Raw genomic sequence first — 22,724 nt, forward strand, 5'->3', positions numbered from 1 at the left:
AAAAAAAACCTACAGTATAAAAGGAGGTATTAATACATACCCCTGCACTGAGCATATGAGGCATGCGTTTTTGATACTGTTGATGCATAGGTAATCAGGAGGAGATTAGAGTGGACCAACCAGCTATTCCTTACTGGCCCGGAGCCCACACAAGGGCAAGACCACAAAGCAAAAGACTCTGCCAGAGAATAACAAAAGTGAAGAGAAACTCAGCTGCAACTTCCATTTTCCTCTAACATAAAAGTAATGGAGTCTATAAAGGAGGGAGCTGGAACAGCACATTGTTGCAGCTTCTGGACCCCCTGGATCTGAAACTGATGACAGTTTCTATGGGTCAGTATTACAAATAAAGTGGGAATGTAGATAAAGATAAAGTAACCAAACCACTTTGACATCCAAAAATAGATTTATAACTTGAAGGGTATAATTTGTTTCATAAATTTTTTTATTAAAGCCTAAACACCGGAAAATTAAAGAAAAATCTGCCCCATTATGTCAAGATATGATGGTCACAGCAGCCAGTCACGGCATTTGCCACATTTTGGCTGAACAGCCACACATTTACTCACCAAATTAGCAGTCCCGTGAGCAAGGTGGCCCAGAGGTCTCTGTAAATGGTGGCATAGGACCAGCCATGGATTGCTAATATGTATTTTTTTTTTATTTTTAGAAACATGTTTTCAGTTTGCTGTTTTTCTTAACTGCCCGCTCTTAAAAGTGAATTTAGAAATGTTGTGATTACTAATGTCCCTAAATGCATGATGATTGTAAATTGTTATATTTAATGACAAACAACCCAGCAGGAAGAAAACATTTCTGAAAGATTAGTCTTTAGAACAGTGCAGTGATATCCATATGAAAAAATGTCATATCTCTGATATACTGGTTGGAAGAATAAGTAATTGCTCATTAAGGCAGCTTCCTGACTATCAGTGACACTGTCTTGACATCTGCTTCCTCACTCTCCTGCTCACCAGCTCTGTATGTGTTCGTTTGCACAGAGAAATACAGCGGCCGGATGAGGCCAGAATGTAGATACTGTTTGATACCACCTAGAATAGCAGAACAGCCATTTTAATTGAGCTTGCTAGGAGAAAGCTCTGTCTTACTTTACTTACAGTTGGTCCGATGAGGTCAAGGTAGCAGATGGTGACCTATTCTGATCGTGAACCATTCCAATTTAGATATTTCCCAAGTATATAGAAAGTTGCATGCTGCCTGATAATAATTAATGTGATAAACTCAAACAGAATGTAAAATATTAAAGTAGAAGTTGTCTAGATCTACATCCAAAAACCTCTGCTGACAGCTAAACACCTTCAGATAGATAATAATAGTAAATTAGAGAATTGCTTATTTTAGCTTAGTACAGAGTTAGCCAAAAGGTTTTATACTTTACAGTTGTACTTTAAAGACTAAAAAAGGAGGTGGCCAAGAAAGATGTATAAAGGTGTTGGCTACAAACCTCTCTGCCGTGTTCTTCAAAAACTGCAGGTCCAATGTATTGATTGGATTTAGATTTATTTTTATTTTAAGATAATTTATTCAGCATTTTTTAAAGGGGTATTCCCACGAAGACAATAAATAATAATAATAATTCTTTATTTATACAGTGTACACAGATTATGCAGCACTGTAAAGAGTTTGCCACATCCATCAAGATTTTTAAATGTACTCAGGATAAAAAAATAATACATTCTTCAATTCACTGTTCTTTCACAGTGAATTAGTGAAATGTCCCCACCCCTGCATTACAAGACCTGCTCAGACACAGGCACTTTGTGCCAACAAGCATCTTGCAGAGACTTTCTAGCTACAGGCAACATAAAGTTTTCATAGCAGAGCTAACTGTGTTATAGCTCAGATGTAGCAAAACTGGAGTGTGTCTTTGTGTCTTATATTCATGACTCTGATCTCACATCTCTCTTTTTCTATGGGTCAGATTGTTCAGAAGCTAAATAAAAGTGTAGTTAAACCCTGTATAATCTAAGCACATTGTCAGCACACAGCATGTCATAACACAGAGGAATCATGAAGCCTCTGCTTAGAGAGTCCCCACCCACACTCTGGAATCTTACACTGACCAACACTGAGTGATAGGAGCTAAAACAGCAATAAAACAGAGTAACATTGTAAAGTATTGTGAGTTTTATTGTGTAAACATCACTAGGGGATTCAAATCTGAGAACTTTCTATCATCGGAAAATACCCATAATTGATCAAATCAACTATTTTAACCCCTTAAGGATGGAGGGTTTTTCGGCTCATTTCTCGCTCTCCAAATTCAAAAATCCATAACTTTTTCATTTTTCCGTGTACAGACCTGTGTGAGGGATTATTTTGTGCGTAACAAATTTTACTTTCCCGTAATGTTATTTATTTTAACATGCCGTGTACTGCAAAGCTGAAAAAAAATTCCAAATGTGGAAAAATTGAAAAAAAAACGCACGTCACGTTCTTGTGGGCTCAGTTTTTACGGCTTTCACTCTTCGCTCCAAATAACATGCCTACTTTATTCTTTGGTTCGGTGCGATTGCGGTGATACCAAACTTATATAGGTTTTATTGTGTTTTAATACATTTTCAAAAATTAAACGAATGTGTACAAAAAAGAAAAAAATTTTTTTGCCATCTTCTGACGCTAATAACTTTTTCATACTTTGGTGCACGGAGCTGTGTGAGGTGTCATTTTTTTGCAAAATGAGGCGACGTTTTCATTGCTACCATTTTGAGGTCTGTGCGACATTTTGATCATTTTTTATTTCATTTTTTATGTTATGTAAAAAGGTGTAAAAGTCGCATTTCGGACATTTGGGCGCCATTTCCCGCGGCGGAGGTCACCGCCGCCTGTAACCGTTTTTATATTTTGATAGATCAGGCATTTTGGGACGCGGCGATACCTAATATGTTTGTGATTTTTACTGTTTATTATGTTTTATATCCGTTCTAGGGAAAGGGGGGTGATTTGAACTTTTAATATTTTATTAATTTTTTTTAATTTTTTAAACTTTTTTAGACCATCTAGGGTACATTAACCCTAGATAGTCAGATCGCTCCTACCATATACTGCAATACTTCTGTATTGCAATATATGGCATTTTTGCAGCACATTCATTACAATGAGCCACTGGCTCAATGTAACGAATCTGCAGCTGCCAGATAGCCTCGTGTCTTCTTTTGCTACCATGGCAACCGATCACCGCCCCCCGATGACGTTCGGGGGCGTGGCGATCGAAAAAAAGATGGCGGCGCCCGCGCGCCGCCGTCTTTTAAATGCCGCCGGCGACTTTGCCGGCGGCAACGGGGGGGTTAATAGCCGCGATCGGTGCTAGCACCGACCGCGATTATTAGCGGTGGGGGTTTTATGCATTATGCAAAAACTCCCACCTTTGTATGAAGAGGACTCAGCCTGTGAGCCCTCTTCATACATCCCTTATACCTCTGCGCCGTAGAGCTACGGCGCGGAGCGTTAAGGGGTTAAAAAAATCTAGCATTTGTTTACATGTTTTGTAATCCAAACACACCTTGAGAATGCTGTAGCTAGACTGATGCAGAAACATATCTTGTTTAATCCCTGAACTGAGTGGTTTTGCAGACAAAACAATTATAAAATCATGATAATGAGGCTCTGTCACTCATTTGTCTGGCTCGGTGCTTCTGCTCTCATATTAAGTATGCACTGCTCCAGAGAATGATGTAATAATCACTGTGTTGTCCCTGAAAGGCAGAAGTAATAATTTGCTTCACCATCCCTCAGCTGCTGTTTATGAGTCATCCAGCTCAGGTTGATTCATCCTGTCTGGACAGTTCAGGAAGCTCTGTGAAATGTGTTTATGAATGGCAACCACCATGCAACCCGGCTTTCCCAAGGTCCTGAATTTTAATATTGTTTTTTGAGCAAAACCAGTTTAGCTACAGCATTTTCAAGGTATGTCTGGTTTACAAAAAACAAATGATATATTTTTGAAAGCATTCTTCTGCATAGCATTCCGTCAACACCTAAAAGCATTTAACAGTACAGTATGTTTAAACATATTTCCTTGTGAATGGACAATGTGAGTACATTAAGTACATGGTTAGAGATAAGTAACACACAGGGTGAAACCTGCAGTGACGATTCATAGGTGGTCTGTGGAGAGGCGTTGGAAAATGCATTAAACCTGAGAATCTTGTAGAGCAATTTCAAACCACTTCTTGTACCTTGGCTCATAATTAGACTGTTGTTTCACTCAGGTTTGAGATTGAAATTACCATTTGTTTCCTGCAAATGGTAGCAGACCATTCTAGTTCATTCATACGCTGAGGGTGGCACGGAGTTGTATCACCTCTGCCTGTAAGTGTCACTAAAGACTGAGACTGTGCCGAGTAAAAGAAGAGAGAGGAAATCAGACAAAATGTTATTGAGGGTAACTGAATAGATATGATGTGAAGCTTTTGAGAAGACTCATTCTCTACACCAGACATGATGGTGACATAATGGAGAGAACTAGTATTCTCAAAAGCTCCACATTACATCTATTCAGTTGGATTCGAAAAGGTATTGCCTGATATTTTCACTCTTCTTCACTATCAAATGTGCCAAGTGCACTTTGTTACAGTATTTAAAGGGGTTTGCCTATTAAAGAAAATTCTCAAATCTTTATCAATTAGCGATGCTAAAATCATATCGATCACTTTTAATCCCTTACTTTGCAATTTTACAAATTTTTTTGATGATTTTGCTGATACCGCTGTATTACCTCTTAAATGGAAAATTCAGCTCTGTGGGCGGCAGTAGCTGAGCACACACTTACTGTTTCCTCTGTGCTATGCTCATGCACATCCTCTTTTTCACCTATCGCTATGTGTGGACAATGTGCTTAGATTTTAATCACCAGAGGTGGCAGGGCTTTTTTACTATGAGAACTGGCAATCTGTAGAAAAGCCTGCCTCAAGCGCTGGTCACAGCAGGGACAGCAGAGAGCTTCAAGAAGGGTTGAGATTACTTTTTATACCTAAATAACATTTATGGTTCTGTTATATAGAAATTTCTTTCCCATAAATCTCTTCCTCGTCCAATCCCTTCACTTCCTTGGTTGAACATGGTGGACATGTGCCTTTTTTCAACCATATAAACTATGATACTAGGATTTTCAGGGTATAGGGTTTAGCTTTCATTTAGCTTCTGAATAGTCTACTAATATTTGAGGTATAGAAAAATAGAGAGTGGAAAGGTGAGAGATGGTTTTAAGACCCTTAATTACAAACTCAGCTCTGCTTATTAACCTAATCAATCAAACACACACTCAGCACTGCATGTCTATTTGCAAAGCTGTTCTCATCTTCATGCTGCTGGACAGGGAGAGTCTCTAGTGATCTCTGCCTTCTCCTCCCCTCCTCCTGCAGTACAGTGTTCATGTGAGGGGAATCTCACCAGACTGGAAGACCTGCCTGACCATAGTCAGTGCTGAGTCTATGGTTGTATCTCATGTCAACCAAAACACACAATAGCAGTACTGATAGAGACAGGTTAGAATTATAATAGTGAAATACTGTATTTTTGTTAATTATGTTGAATTAGAAAATATGTTATTTTTCCATCCTGTGTATGTTCCTGGGAATAACCCTTTAATAAAAAATGAGAGTTGCCCTTTTACTTTAATAGTGGCTATAGTTATTGCCATATTGTGTGCCATTCAAGTAATCAACAAGCTAAAAAAAATTTTATTGAGTAATTAGGTGTAACTTTTGTAACCAGAAGGCTTTGTACCCCAGAGTAAAGTTCTATTCCTTTGATCTGTGCTTTATCTGCTTCTCTAATTAGACCATCTTCAAGTTGGGCATTGTCAATGGCCACACATAAAAAGTAGAGCACAGGCAGTGATAAAAGACAAAGGTCCAAGCAGTTAACTTTTTGTAAACAAAAATATAAAATACAAAATAATTTGGGAGTGTTATTTTCTAGGATTCCCTGTTCAGGTCTTTGTCAGGGCAGGCTTATTCAAGCGCATGGGCATCATGTTGCATCAATTAATATGCGCTGTGGGTCAGTAATTCCTCACTGCTGTACAAATACTTGAAATCAATACCTTATCTCCTTTGTGATGTAAAGAAAATGAGATAATATTGAGTGAGTATTAGAAATTTGTAATCTGAATAATATGTACATAAACATATTCTTCTGCAATTTTCCTCTCCTGAAATTACATTAAGTTTATATGCAAACAAATTATGGAACCATATTTCCAAACCATGTAACCGAAATCATAAAACCGAGAGTGCACTGTTATTGTTTACTGTAATCTTATCCTAAGATAGTTACAATGTTCTTCTCTAATGTCAATATAAAATTATTAACAGAATATTATTGTTATTTATAATCAAAGCACAAAGTATTCTGGCAAATTGTCTTTGTTTATGAGTGAACCAAGTCAGCAAATATTCCCAAGAAGACCATAGTTGATAATTAAGCTTGCCAACAAAGCCCAATGTGACCGGGGAATATTTATGAAATATGATCGAATACGAGGAATAGGAAAAGTGAGTAAATGTTAGGAGGAACGACTGATTCACCTGATTAAACAAACATATTTCTGTAGAATGGTTAGGACTTTCTCTGAATACAAACATTTTGTGTCTGCTGTTCTGGTTCTATTGCAGTACAATTTCATTTAATAATACACAATATAGGAATAACAAAATCAATCCATGATGTCTACAGTGATGAATTTAACCTAGAAGCAGTTTGCAATTGGCACTTCTTACAATTTGGAAATTTGATGTATGTTTTCTGTTGGCACAAAATGTAACAAATAATGCACGGGAGAAATTGAGTTATAAAAGAAACATCTTCTAAACACCCAAGGAGCTCATATTTATATACCGTATATACTTGTGTATAAGCCGAGTTTTTCAGCACAAAAAATGTGCTGAAAAACCTCGCCTCGGCTTATACACGAGTCAATGATAAAAAAAAAACATTTAATACTCACCCTCCGGTGTCCGCGATGTTCGTCGCGGCTCCCGATCCCTGTTGCAGCTCCCGGGGGCTCCCCGTGTCTCTTCTTCTGTCTTCTATCTTTTCTACTCAGCAGAGTTGCGTCCATGCGAACTGCCGGCTGTCGGCGCTGATGACATCATCAGCGGCGACAGCGTCGCACCACAGTGTGCGACGGGCGGCGCGATCTCCCGGCCAGAGAAGATAGAAGAGTGAAGAAGCCGCCGGGAGCCGCAATGGGGATCGGAAGCCGCCGGGAGCCGGGAGGAACATCGGGGACACCAGAGGGTGAGTATTAAGTTTATTTTTTTATCTGTATGCTACACGGGGGCAGAATGTATGCTGATGGGGGCAGGTTGTATGCTACACAGGGGCAGGCTGTATACCGATGGGGGCAGGCTGTATACCGCAAGGGGGCAGGCTGTATACTGATGGGGGCAGGCTGTATACTGCAAGGGGGCAGGCTGTATACTGCAAGGGGGCAGGCTGTATACTGATGGGGGCAGGCTGTATACTGCAAGGGGGCTGGCTGTATACTACATCCTCGGCTTATACTCGAGTCAATATGTTTTCCCAGTTTTCTGTGGTAAAATTAGGGGTCTCGGCTTATACTCGGGTCAGCTTATACTCGAGTATATACGGTACTTTTTTAAGATGTGGTGTGAGCTTTATTATTATGGTAAATCTTCGTGCAAATTATAAGGTGAGAATAATATTTTAAGAAAAGACAAGAGCATTTTTTACACCTTGCAAGAAAGCCAACGATAACAATACGGTAAATCCAATAGATATGTGAGCTTTATTGTTATTGGGGTATTTTGGTTTGAGCCTATCATTGTTAAACCAGTAACTGGAGTCACAGAGGCTTCTCCCTGAATACAGAGAGTCACAGAGTCATTACTGTAAACAGGAAAAGGAACATGTTCACAGTACAGATGATGACTTCACCCAAATAAGTCATAACCAAGGCAAACAAACATACATATGTGACTTTATCCATAAATGTAAAAATAATTTTAAGATCTAGAAGCAGTGATAAGTGAAATGGAAAACTTTCAAAAGGTTTTGTAGAAAGAAAATAAGAAAATGCCTCTTACATGGAAAAGGTCTCAATTTGTGAGAAGAAGTAATGCACAGTGACATACACCATACATACTGTTAAAGATGATCCAATCTATTAGTTGATTCATAGACTGTACAGATTTGTATGATAATCAGGTACATTCAGTAATATAGGAAGTTTAATGGATTTCTTAAAATGTCCATTGATTTCATATACTTTTGATGGTTTCCCTTATTATAAATTTGCATCATGCTCTCCCATCCCCTCGCCATTGAAAGCTGCGGTGCAATGAGATACAGAGTGCTCACTGCACTGTGATGCAGTGCCATAGACCTCTACATGGGCCACAAATTTTGCGGCCTAATCACGGCCCCCATGACGGTCGTGTGCATGAGGTATTAGGGAGGCTATGATGCAGGGAATCTTCTTACGTGCACAAGGTTCTGTATTGGAAATATGGCTACTGCACAGTAAATATTTCACAGACCTTTCTTTGTTATTTATATCATGGATAGTCTTCTCAAAAAGATGAGTTTTTTGGGGAAAAAATCACCATATTACATTTTTCCTTAGTTGCCAAAAGTCTAAAAATGTTCTATATACTACATATCATTAAATATTTTTTCTTCTACTGTAACTGAAACTTGTTTTTCTGTCCCCAGTTGACATTTCTCTTTTCAGGTTATTATTATTTGTACAAGATATATAACAAAACCACAACAAAGATTAGAATGTTCATGATTGGAAATTTAAATAGTTTTTATTATTTTATTCTATGATAAACCACAGGCACTTACTCATATATCCAGGCACTTTGATTGTGATAATTTTCTTATATTTGTTATCCATGGCCTTCTTCTTTCTAAAATCAACTTTTAAAATTATTCTAAAAAGCCAGAAGGGCTCTCGAGGGTGTTATTAGAGCACCTCCATGCTGTAACCTCACAGGCTTTTAAATTGTGCAAGAATCAGTTTCCTCCTCCTCCTGTGGGCTGAAACTTCCTCTGCTGCATAGGGAGGGGGAAGGGCCGAGGGAGCAGGAGTTGAGGCAGTATAACAGAATGGAAAGACAGACCATGGAGGGGCTCCAGTAGATTAGATAGATTAGAAATTTGATTTTAGAAGGAAGGAGGCTATTGATAACAAATTGAATAAAATTACTGCAGTCACAGTGACTAGATCTATGGGTAAGTGTCTATGGTTTATCATGCTTGATTTTGATGGTACATTTCCATTAACATAAAAGAAACTCCTAAATTGTCACTCATACAGCTCAAGGATACTAATGATGGATACTTAGTATCCATGGCTCAATGGATACTAATATATAGTGAGGCTATAGTAGGTGAATAGCTAGAGAACTGATCATTTAATATTAACATTATATACTCTTTTTACTCCACATTTTACAGTCTAATGAACAACTATCTGTACATTCTGATAGCCCAGTAGTGACCTTCTGTAATAGTAGGGACAGTACAAGAGAGCACTGAAGCCATTCACCATGCTGATTTCTCTCCAGGCTAGTGGAAAGCTTAGAGAAGAAACTGCTTCCCGAGTGAAAGCAGTAATCAATGACCGGAATTACTGCGACAAGGTCACTGGACATTTCAGTACTAAAAGCATAAAATACAGGTCACATGAAATAAAATGTGCTGTGCTATGAAAGATTCTCCATCCAAATTATGCTAGAGTGAGATTACTCATCACATCCATCAGCAAATACGTACATGTAATGCACTTGAATAGTACAATGAAATCGGGGGAAAAAAACTTGTTATATTTTTAGAATCATTCCAGACTGGCGACAATTCTTCAGAACTTATAAAATGCAATAAGTACAAAGAGATTCTCAACATGTTAAGAATTTGAGCTTTTAACCGTCAGTAAAATGTGTGCAAGACCTCTGTACCTTGATGTAACTTTACTTTCTACCAGAAATGAGATGGCAAAAAGTTTTGCAACCTTGGAATTAGATAACTTATCTGTTGATTATTTTAAAGTCTAATGCACAGTGTTGGACCTAACCACTGGGTAGTCCTTATCTCTGTCCCATGCTCTTCAATCTTCCAGTGATCTAAGATTATTCTTTTCTTTGATTCAAGCCTGCAAATCACATTTTCATGACTTCTATCGAGCTGCACTATTTCTTTGGAATGCTCTACCCTGCATCAAACTATTACCCAACTACCAAAGTTTCAAACATGGCCTATCACACTTAGGAATCACATGAAACTTTCCTCCAATCTATGTAACCCTTCACCACTTGAATGTTAAGTTGCACCCTGATGCACCCTAGTTTCTGATAATATAGATAGAGACTGGTGACTAGTTCATTCAGCATTATTTACATCTTTATCCCTTTAACCCCTTAATAACTTGTGATATGGAAAGGGCTCATGGGCTGAGCACTCTCCATACAAGCCAGTTGTTTGCTGCATCGCACCATTGATTGTGGGTGTTATCCCTTGGACTCCTGGTAGAGGCTATAGTAAATCTGAAAGTCTGGGTGTTCATGCCCCTGCCCGTACTCTGCCTGCCATGTTCTCTGTCCGCTCTGGTCGGAGAAAACAGGAAATTGGCAAGGAGGAGGAGTTTCATGTGCTTTCACTGCCAGAACACTGTTGGAGAAGGCATAATGAATATATCCCATAAAAAAAAAATCTATTTGAAGAATTATTTACTTGTAGAAAATGAAAACAGCACACCAAGGGGCAAACAGATGATGGTGGGTGCAGGCACTCTGGGATCGGGCCACGGATCCACTAACGAAAATATAATGTAGAAATAGGCAGCACTCCGGAAGTATTTGTGCAAAAAAATGGTGTCTTTTATTCCATGTCTTGCTGTACTTTTTCAAAGACATGGAATAAAAGACACCATTTTTTTGAAGAATTATTTAGTGATATACAAAGATTACAAAGAGTTAATAATAACATATGACAAGTTGCATCGATTTATCATAGATCCTCACACTTTTTTGTACTTATAGCAATGTCAATATATAAGTTATTAAAAGAAAATCAAATGTGACTGTAATTGAAACCTACAGTAGCTACTGTCAGCACATCTATGGCTGTGCATTTTGTAAGGCAACCAGAGCTGGCGCTCAATGTTGTAAGGAAGATGTTATCTGAGAACAAATAGACAAAGGAAGTAGATTTCAGTTCTTTCTGTAAGTTCATTTGTTTTATTTCACTGTATCAATAGCAATTGGCACAGACATTGAAAGGAAACAATATATAATTAAAGAAAATGCTTATCCATGATCTAAATTGACCGCCTCACATAATGTAGAAGGAAACAAATAAAGCTTGTTTGCTTTCAGCTGTGGTACAAAACAGACAATGGTGAACAAAGTAGGTGCTATAAATAAAATGATAAATGGCTGTCTTACCCAGCAGACTGTACAACATCAAAGCTAAAATACACATTAAATGAAGCCAATACTAAATGTTGTATAATCTAGGATAAAGGTACAGCATAATGAATTATACAGCAAGAACATATGTGTCTATATTATTGTAAATTTCAGCATACATAATTAAAATATACACAATAACATCAACACGGATGATCCTTAGAGGGGTCTGCCCATTAAAGAAAATTCCCAAATTGCAATCCCCTAATGCTGATCATTTATAACCCCTTACTTTACAATTTTACTGAGTTTTATTGCCGTATTAGCTCCAATTACTCAGTGATGGTCATTGCAAAATTCCAGAGTGTGGACAGGGACTCTCCAAGCAGACACTTCATATTCCCTCTAGTGCTGACAATGTGTTTGGACTATCAGAGTCCAGGTTTATATACACTTTCATTTAGCTTCTGAACATTTACTAGTATCTGACACATAGAAAGAGAGATTAGACAGATCAGAGATGATGAGATGCATATTACACATGACATTCTCAGCTCTACTATCACAGCCATAACATACATAACACTGCTATATGCCTCCCTTTCCACACCCCTGGATAAAGATCTTAACTGCCTGTAGCTTGTATCTCATCTGCCTGTAGCTTGTATTTTTAGCTGTTGTTTTCCGGCAGGAAGTCAATGTTTGTCTGTGTATCAGTGTGATCTACTGATCCAGGGTTGGGTCCAGGGGCAACCAAAATTGTATATATCAGGAGTGATAGAGACATGTTGGAATTATATATGTAAAATGGTGTATTAGTTAATAATATTGAATTAGAGAATGTGTTATTTTCTTATCCTGAATACATTTAAGAATCTTGTCTTTGTGGGAATACCCCTTTAAGACCTCCTTTTTACAAATGTTAAAAATTAAATGGTTTTTACGGAAAATGTACCAATTTGCATTCAAAGCGGTGAACCAAGCTGTAAAACAACTATATATACGGCCTGAGATGGCTCTTAAAAAAAACAAAAACATATTCTACCTCTCCTGTTGCCCCACGCCTCCGCACGTTAGTGCGGTGCACCTCTTTATTTACAGAGACAAGCACATTCTTCAGTCCATTGCTGCATGCCTGATACAGTATTAGATTCAATGCTGTATCAAACGAGTGTTAGTAGTTGGATGCCTCTGTAAATTAACCGGGGCGCAGCAGTAAGGGGCAGTGGTGCAGGACAATGGAGCGTTGAGGATGTAAGGATACATTTTTGTTTCTTTTACAGCCCCCAAAGTCATACTATAATTCTATATTACCTTTATTGAAGACCAATTGTGCAGAGAATTGCGGCACATTTTTCTTCAATCTCTAGATTACTAGGGCATCCTAGTGGTCATACCCTCACTGTCACAAAATAATGACATATTCTATGGCAAAGTGAAATATTGTATAATTGGAAAGCAATATCTTAAATGGGTTGTCTCAACATCAAAAGTTATTCCCAATTTAGAGGATAGGCAATGTCTCCCTAATTACTGAAGCTCCAACAGTTCGAACCTCGACTGATCATGAAAACAGGACCACCAGCAACTAGGGGAATGAGGATCCAGTTCTTACCATTGGGTAGAAAGGCAGGCTGAGAATGCTACCTGCCAGCCCATTCATTTCTATGGCCCAGTGCTGTACTTGTCCACCTTCAGCCGCTTTATTAGAATTAAATGGAGTACCAGGGTTCATGCATAGCCTGTGTATTCGCCCATTAATGAGAAATGGATCCTTATTCTTGTTATTCATGTGGTTTCCAGCTGTCCGGTCCTCAACAATACTCTGTGGATTGGAGATTACTTTCAAAATTGGAACAATGACTTTAAATGTGACATGACTCCTTGTGGGATATCAAACCAGTGACTTGGTTGAACACATTATTAAATTTGTTTTCTTCCATATAAAATTAGATAACTATTTCTTATTCGATCTTTATTTTACCTATGTAATTTTTACGGAGAGAGGGATCCTGAGCCTTGTACTTCTGTGAGATAAATCGCTGTTAAGAAGTGTTATGTTCCAGGAGTAAAGTATAGTCTCTAAAATGACTCTGCAATTATCATCCATCAATCATAATATTGGTGTCATTCAGGCCTGGGGTGTTGCTACAGACGATGCAAAGTTAACAGTGACTGCTGGGCCCTGTAGGGGGACATAGGCTACTTTGTGAAATGAATGCAATATTATAAATTACACATAATAGGTGGGACCCTATAGTGGATTTTGAATTGGCCATCGGATGCTTCATGTTATGTATCTGATGGGACAAGGTTTGATGGTCAAAGTATTAACACCCTGTCCTCAAAGCTTATGAGTAGAATTTATTATATATTCACTATGTCAGTTTTCTGGAGGGAAACTTTATATCTATCTTTCTATCTACCCACCCTTTCTAATATTCTTGCTTGGTTCCATCTGAATCAAATGCAATGATTTGGAAACCTGTACACCAGCTTTACTGGCAAGTAAAATATTTTTTCTTGGATTTATAAGTAATAGTAAAGTAATTGCTGGGTTAAACGTTGATATTGTACACAAGAATAAAGCAGATAGAACATGTCTGGTAGGCTGAGGCATAGGCAGAACAAGTAACATATGCCACCGTTCACAAATCCTGAAAATGCATTGTCTGCTACTGGACTATCATCCGTCTGCTATTCTTCCTAAAATGATTTGTAAATGAAGGAGTACATAAACCATCATGATTCCCATATGCTTACAAATAGAATAAGCCTTCGAAATTAAACACATTTTACTTATTTGAATAGCAATAACCTGTTGAATTACTGTTACTGAGATATGTTCCCAGTTGAAGAATAAGCTTTACTGCTATAGTCCAAATATGGAAAAGATAAATATTTGGCAATTTTCACTGAAACATATTGTTGGGTATATGTGAACAATGCACATTCTTCTGAAGCTGTGCAAGCCATGTTCCTGGAGACCCTCCAATGTTATCCAACTTACTTTTGCGAATAAGAATGAACCGATGTACCCCTGCATCTGTGCTGTTTTATACCAGACAAGGGGAAGTTTTCTATTCAAGATATGTCTCAACAGTCAGCTCTACGACTAGGCCATGACTGAGGACCGTGAATGGTCCGAAACGCATCAGAAAAGTTTTGTTATAGGACGTATCTACTGTTTTTAAAAATATATCCTAAAAAATTGGAATTTTTATCTGCATGAAGAATTTCCTTGCTTGGATGCTGGACTACCTACTCTTTTTTTTTGCATTTAACTCCTGAATATCATGGCGGCTATTCAAGAGCGGTGAGCTAAATTTCTTTTTTTTAATAAAATAGTCAGCTCTGCTTAAATGCAATAGTACTTTGAATAATATATTTAATATATAAGTAATTGGGGCACATGTATCACAGTTTGGTCTCTCTGAGGTGCATTTTAGAGACTTTTGGCGGCTAGTTTTTGCACCTTATGTATGATCCTGTCTTTTTACTTGTGATACATGTTCAGTTTTCCTATCCTCAAAGACGCAAACTTTGGCTTCTTTTTTAGACTTTTTGTTGCAAATGTCTCAAATCCACATGGACACAAGCCACGTGAGGGGGTTATATACAGGAGTGGACACAAGTCATGTGAGGGGGTTATATGCAGGAGTGGATACAAGCCATGTGAGGGGGTTATATACAGAAGAGAACACTACTGTTAATTTGGGATTTAACATGTTGCATTTTTAATGCATTTTGAAACCTATTACAACAGCTGAGGAGAGGTGATTTTCCTAATTACATTGCTGTTAATATTTGAATGTACTAAACGTATAGTAAACGCAATGTTCCACATGCATTAACGTGGCTTTTATATTGCGTTTTGTAAATGCAAATGTTAACAGTAATGAAATAAGGCAAATTACGTCTCCTCAGCTGTTGTAATTAGAGCTATGTGTGACCTCACCCTTAGAAGTAACCAATTAAAAAAAAAATAATTCAAAAATTTTGACAAAAGCACATTAATGTGGAAAATGTTAAACAGTTAAAGCATGTGAAATAATTCCAATTTACATGTTAAAATCAGGTCCATGAAAAAAAAAACTTCCTTTGCACCTGCAACAGGTGCAGAATTGCGCCAAAAATGGCTCAAAAATGGCACAAAAACAGCGCTAAAACAGCAAAAGTCGCACAAAACATCCGGAAAACAATGATACATGAGGCACACTGCACAAAGGAGCAGACAAGGTATAATTGAAAAAGAACAGAGTTAAAAGTCGCAAAAATGGCGCAAAAGTCGCTAAAATTTGACAATTTGCCTAGCTGAAACTATGATACATGTGCCCCTTTGTATAAATTGGAATTGTTATTTATTAAAGCAATTGACTCACAAAAAATTAAAATGCACATTAAATGTATGTTGCGTCCAGCTGAATATGTAATATGGATAAGAGCATACCAACTGTCTCCAAAGGACAGATATGGAGATATGAAGAATAATTGGACCTTGTATGAAGCCCAATCCTTTAATCACCAATGTAATAAGTATAGCCAGCCTGTGAAAACCCCTTTCTCCTTAACATCATCTGATCACTGTGCGGAGATTTAATAATGTTGCATACAAATAACACAGTACAGACGGATATGTTCAGCTTGTAGAAATGGACTTGCATGCTGCTCTGAACAGCACAAATTGTACAGCACTGAAATCTTTCCATTTTACACCAGCACTGTAACACTTCTTATAGCACTAGTGTTGCAGTTTGGAAGGCAGAGAGGGAGTCCTTGCACCATATTTCTGCATGATGCAAGGACTTCCATTCCGTGCAATGTGTTCAGTCTGTTGGATTGGACCATCATATGTTTTCATTGACGGAAAACATTTGTATGCAGCTGTAAAGGCTATTATTATAACTTCTATTATTTGTCTCAGTACATGGCAGAATAAAGCACTAGCATTTTTGTGTAAAATGTTGTCCGCCTATGGATATGTCCACCTATGAAGCCATACCCCCTTTTTTTTAGTACAATTTGTACATGAACTGTGTAAAAGACTTGTTTAATAGGCTGCAAAGAATTTAATACATTTTTGGCTCATGGTCTAGAATTCTGGCACATTTTACACGGCTTAATTCAATATGCTATACAAATCTTTGTGGGCACTTTTTCTACCCCCTGCTTTAGCTCAAAAAGGTGTGAATAGGAGACCAAAATTTGTGACATTCATATTTCAATTGAGTTCTTTTCATTTTTTTTATTATTGCTGTATTTTTGCTTCTTTATTGACTGTCTGTATCAATCCCATTTTTTAACCTGTGCAGGTTGGATAGCCATCAATAAAATCCTTTGGAATTAAATAAATAATTTTGTATAAATTAAAATATATAAATAGAAAAAAAATAGAATTAAAATAATATCAATCAACATAGATTTAACAAAATATGTAATGAAAAATTAGAACAAAATTACTTTGTCTGAAAATGAGCTGACATTAAATAGTCATAGGGGAGTGGTTTATGTAAAGTGGAAGACATAGTGCCACTGCAACACATTTGTGTTGCACATGCATAATAAATACTTTTAAAACCAATACTAACATTAATTCTTATTCAAACCCCAACAAAAAACTGGTGCAGATATATTTGCCCCATTGTACTGCTTATGTACTGCTTTGTAGATAGGGGTTGACCAGTTTTAGCAAATTAATGTTATTGTTTTTAGAATAAAAAGTCATTCAACTTTCCATTACCATTTTGTCCCAGTTTGTAGATCTCTGCTTATTGTCATTCTAAGGAAAGCTTCTATGTTTACTTCCATTGAAAAAAAGAAACCTGTCCCTGGTCATGTGATGTCACACAGGTGCACGGCTCTTTATTATCACAGAGAGTAATCAGATCTGTGTTATAATGAGCCGTGCACCTGTGTGACATCACATGACCATGGATAGATTTGTAACACAGGAAGTAAACATAGAAGATTCCTATTCAATAGAAGGAGAGCAAGCAAATATCTAGGAAAAAGTGCGGAAATTATACAAAAAGTCTATTTAAAAAATTGCATAACTTTTAATTTAACAAACAACATTTATTTGCTTTCACAAAAAACTGTATGTCTGTTTTAAGCCTAATGTTGGGAGCATCATACACGTTACTTAATATGAAGTGTCCTTTTTAAGGAACAGCCAATGATATCTGAAATAGCTAGGAAGAACATTTTAAAAAAATGGAGGAAGAATAGAAAGAGATGAACAAAAGCAAAATCAATATTTCAAAAAAAAAAACTGTATTGCATAAAACACCATCAGGTATCAATAAAGCTGAGACACCCCCGGGAAACACAATGGCATGATGAACCATTAAAGACAATGAGGTAATATATCAGGTTAACGGTATATAGAGAGAGCTGAGAAAAATCAAACCAAATCATAAAAAATGGACATTGCCGCTGTATATTTCTTAGAACTCTTCTATACTTAGCCAGTATCTTGGTACTTCATGTTATATGGCTTTTTTGTGAATCACTTAAGACGTAGAGCTTATTACAGCTAAATAAGTCTCCAATGTGCTATACAATAACCGTTTTCTGTAATTTCTTTCTGTATATTTCCTAAATAAAGATAAAATTCAGACAACAGGTTTATCCAGGAGAATAGGATTCTCTGCCAGCTCTATATGTATGTTGGTTATTCAGAATTGTATCTGATGTATGAAGGGTGTCTATTGGCCACGTGCAGCCTGTGTGCAATGGGAGGTATTTATCAGATATATATTCAAATGCATTTATCTTATCTGTAAGATTATACATTTTCTCATTATCTGCATTCTACGTATTGTATCTTCTAGGGGAGTAAAGTAGGAGAGTCTATTGGTAGAAGGATGTGAATGCACTTGTAGATCATAGATTAACTAACAGCCTGCAATGTCAATAAGCTGCCTCTAAAGCCAGAAATATTTGTCATGTATAAAAAACTCTGTGGAGAACAATGTACTATTACCACTGTACAAACCATCAGCTTGGCCTTATCTGGAATACAAGGTTCAGTACTGGGAAACAATTCAGAAAATGTATGCATCTAAGTTTGAGAAGGTACAAAGGCCACAAATTTTAAGAGGCACGTGGCTTATCTGTGAGGAAATAGTTAGATGCATTAAGTTAAACTCCTGAGTTTAGAACAAGGGTACAATGAAATGAGTTTGTATGTAATGGCTTCCTTCTCATCCCACATTTGGTATTGCCCACATCCAGCTGTACTTTCCTATCTGGTGCTTCCATATGGGTGCTGACTGAATAGGAGCCTTTCTGCACTACACTGAGTGGGTGACATGGCATCAGTCTCCCTCAGCTCGGCTATCTTGCCCAGGCATTTTGCAGCTGAGTTGTGGCTTCTACACAATGAATGATTAGGTGATAAGTACCCCACTTTGTTCCACATATTTAATTGACTTAGCTTTTCATGTGGTCATCCAACTACATAGTGGCAATATTTCAATTACATACTGACAACTCATCTGATTTTGCTCCAACCCTTTCTTTGTAACAGTTTGTTATTTGACATATATGACATATTATTACATATTTTTATATGGGACACTCATATATTTATATAAATTAATCATGTCCCCACAGGAAAAGAGACAACTAAGAGGGGACATGAGTAAATTATATTAATATATGAATGGTCCATACAAAAAATATGGTAAAAAGTTGTTCCAGATTAAAACAAATCAGAAGACAAGGGGGAACTACCAGCGTCTGGAGAAAACAAGGAATTTTTTATTATGAGAACTGTCCTTCTGTGGAATAGCCTGCCTGAAGTGTTGGTCACAGTAGGGACAACAGATAACTTCAAGAAGGGTCTAGATGCATTTTTACACCTTAATTACATTGACGGTTATGTTATATAGAATTGTTATGATACTATGATACATATTTAGAATTACAAATATTTTTTGTGTCTATTCCTCTAAATATAAGGCTCCTCTGGGCATGGAGACATAGGCCATGTGTCCTATGTCGATCTGCCCCCTGAGGAGCAAATTGATTCAGCCATCGTAATAGATGAACAAGGCTTTAAAAATTCTATCCTTCATTGATTTTGTAACCTTTTTCACAGGCTGCTATGGTTTGTAGAGTAGCCATATGCCCTTAGTAACCATGTTTTTCCAGCATTTGAGGTTGACTTTTCTTTACATATAATCAGGATAAAGTGTGCTGAACATCATGTGGTTTTTATTTAGCAGACAGTCTAATGCTACCTCCTATTTGCTAGAAAACCGCTACCTCCAGGGAACACGAAACACAGCAGACCTTTTTAAAATGTCAGAAGTTAATTACGAAATGCCAATAGCAATATATTTTACTCCCACAAAACTAGTTTTATATTTTTGGGATTCTTAATGTTTAATTAGGGATCGAAATACCTTCAATTTACTGTGAAATATTGAGTTGATGAATTCCCTGGGCTTCTGAATGTAACTGAGCTCCTGGCAATAAATCTTGATTTAAATTTTATTTCTCACTTTTTAAAACCTGTCATTTTAATATACTTAAATACATGTTACTTTGGGTTACTCGTCTTCAAATTACACAAATGTTACGAAGGAAGACTCAATTATTTCTAATTCTAATTATTAATTTACTCTAGCAATATACAGATAATAACATTCTTCACATTTGTCCGATTGGTTTAGAATCCAATGTCCCTATATTAGACAAACATACTAGAATTTACAGAACAGTCACGGTTCCTGTGGGGACCTTAGGTTTAGAGGTCCCTTTATCAGACAAACATACTATAGCCAATTTATAGTAAAAGGAATACAGGATAGAGATTATTGCCTAGATGTACACCATTTGCCACGCAAGATCTGGTTTATATTTAATTTGTACGCCAGAATTACTAAGAGGCTGGAGCCTTTTAAAACATTTTCTCATTTTGAGCACTGACATGATCAATACATTCCCACTAATGCCTTAAAGAGAACCTGCAAATTAACCCCCACACCTAAATATATTTTCATAAACTGCCATTAGAAAGCATTGCCCCTATCCCTTCATACATTCCTGTTAACGAAACAATCTGGTCCTAAAAATGTATGCAAATGACCTGAGAGGGGTCCAATGAGTCATTATCATATTCAGCAGTCCAGCTTATTCATGAGTGTGAGGTACAGCCACACTAACCTGTATAATGATGTGACACTCATAGTGCTGGCTCTTCTATGTGTATCCTGGTGCTGGCGCCCCCTGTAACCTGTGTGTGTATGAGATATTCCTGGTGCTGGCTCCTCTATATGCTTCCTGGTGCTGGCGCCCCTGCAGCCTGTGTGTGTATGAGATTGTCCTATACACATGACTGACAGCCTGTATAATGATGTGACATTCCTGATGCTAGCAGCCACAGCCCCTGCAGCCTGTGTGTGCATGAGATACTCTTATACATATGACTGACAGCCTGTATAATGATTTGACACTCCTGGTTCTGGCTCCTGTATGTGCTTCTTGGTGCTGGCGGCCACATCCACTGCAGCCTGTGTGTGTATGAGATACTCCTATATCTATGGCTGCATCCTGTATAATGATGTGACATTCCTGGTGCTGGCTCCTCTATGTGCTTCCTGGTGCTTGCACCCCCTGCAGCCTGTGTGTGTATGAGATAATCCTATACACATAAGTGACAGCCTGTATAGTGATGTGACACTCCTGGTACTGGCTCCCCTATGTGCTTCCTGGTGCAGGCGACCACATCCCCTGTAGCCTGTGTGTGTATGAGATACTCCTATACATATGATGTGACAGCCTGTATAGTGATGTGACACTCCTGGTACTGGCTCCCCTATGTGCTTCCTGGTGCAGGCGACCACATCCCCTGTAGCCTGTGTGTGTATGAGATACTCCTATACACATGATGTGACACTCCTGGTGCTGGCGCTCCCTGCAGCCTGTTTGTGTGTGTATGAGATACCCCTGTAATGAGATTGATTAATGTATGAATTGACTAGATAAAGGTTGGGATGAAATCTTTGTGAGCTGCTCCAACAGGTAGTGGTGACACAATTAGTTACAGAGACCTGATGACAGGTGTTCTTTAAGGCAAACAATAGTTTACATGTCTTTATATTAGGCAAACACACTATAGACTAAATATAGGAAGAGCAAACTGGCCCAAGGTAAAAACTATAAGAGAAGCCATGGTGCCTTTACACAACCAAGGTTTAGAGATCTCTATATTAGGCAAACCCACTATAACCAATTTATAGAGAAATCAATGGTGCCTGAGAGCTGTTTTTGTAATGGCATCATTTTCCTGGGATGCCCAAAGTGACTGAAATGGCAAACCATTAATAGGAGGTAATTCTATTAAGTTCCCTTCTAATCTTATACAACCCTATGTTGGTAAATCCTTCACAACAGATGCCTAGGATAGAAAAAAAAAAGAAAATGACTGTATCTAATAAATCGGTTCATTTTCCCAAAAATTTTAGACCAATGATGAAAGGACACTACTAAGTTTCAATATATAATCATGCACCAGGGTTAAACAAATCAGAGATAGTTTTTGGCCACACACAGAATGTTAAATAGCACGATAGTCTTTCTATTACCACAGATCACTTTGTACTTAGTAAAAACCTTGCAGCGATGCAATTTGCCTTCTCAAAGCAATATCAGTGAGAGTGGAAGCGACAATTTTCTAGACAATTTATTTATCCACAAAATGCCCTTTTCTCTGTTCGCTCCAGCAGATAGAAAATGTATGTACAATGCCTAAAGAGGAAGCAACTATTGACAAGATGAAATATTACCTGAGGAAAAAGACTGGTGTGAACAGATGGTATGTAAATACTACAAAGTATTCTACACCAAAACTAAAGCTGCTTATAATGGACTAACGTTCAAGGCAAAAACATTTTACTGTTTTGCAGGTTCTAAAGAACTGTATCTCGGCACATGATCATATGATTGACTTTATTTACAAAGATTACATTGCATTTACTGTCAGTAATCAAATGAATGGCACCACATTTTCAACAATTTCCCATGACAGAGGTAATTTCAACTTGTCTCAGCACAGTGTTAAATAATTCTCTAGTTAACCATCAGAAAGACAGCCAATTCTAAAAAAATCAATTTGCTCCAGTGAAAAGTGGACTCCAGTGTGTTAATATAGAACATTTTAACTAAACATTTCATTTTAAACCACTTTATTATGAACAATTTTCTATATGTAGAATCTAGATTGCTATGAGAATTAGACATCCGACATACAGTAGACTGCTGTTTTATATATAATAATATAATAGTACTGTAAATAGTACTGTTCATAAATTAAGT

At 37.5% G+C, this 22,724-nt stretch overlaps 1 protein-coding gene and 1 long non-coding RNA gene across 4 annotated transcripts in view; one reads left to right on the top strand and one right to left on the bottom strand.

Moving 5' to 3' along the window:
• Positions 1–22,724, bottom strand: part of KCNMB2 (potassium calcium-activated channel subfamily M regulatory beta subunit 2) — a 387,451-nt gene that overhangs the window by 308,874 nt on the left and 55,853 nt on the right. The gene's annotated exons all lie outside the window — the stretch shown is intronic.
• Positions 35–22,347, top strand: LOC140120596 (uncharacterized). Its single transcript, XR_011853898.1, has 3 exons — positions 35–333; positions 22,136–22,224; positions 22,316–22,347. It is a non-coding gene; the product is annotated as an uncharacterized lncRNA (long non-coding RNA).

Source organism: Engystomops pustulosus, chromosome 3 (assembly GCF_040894005.1).
Source record: "Engystomops pustulosus chromosome 3, aEngPut4.maternal, whole genome shotgun sequence".
NCBI classification, from domain to species: domain Eukaryota; kingdom Metazoa; phylum Chordata; class Amphibia; order Anura; family Leptodactylidae; genus Engystomops; species Engystomops pustulosus.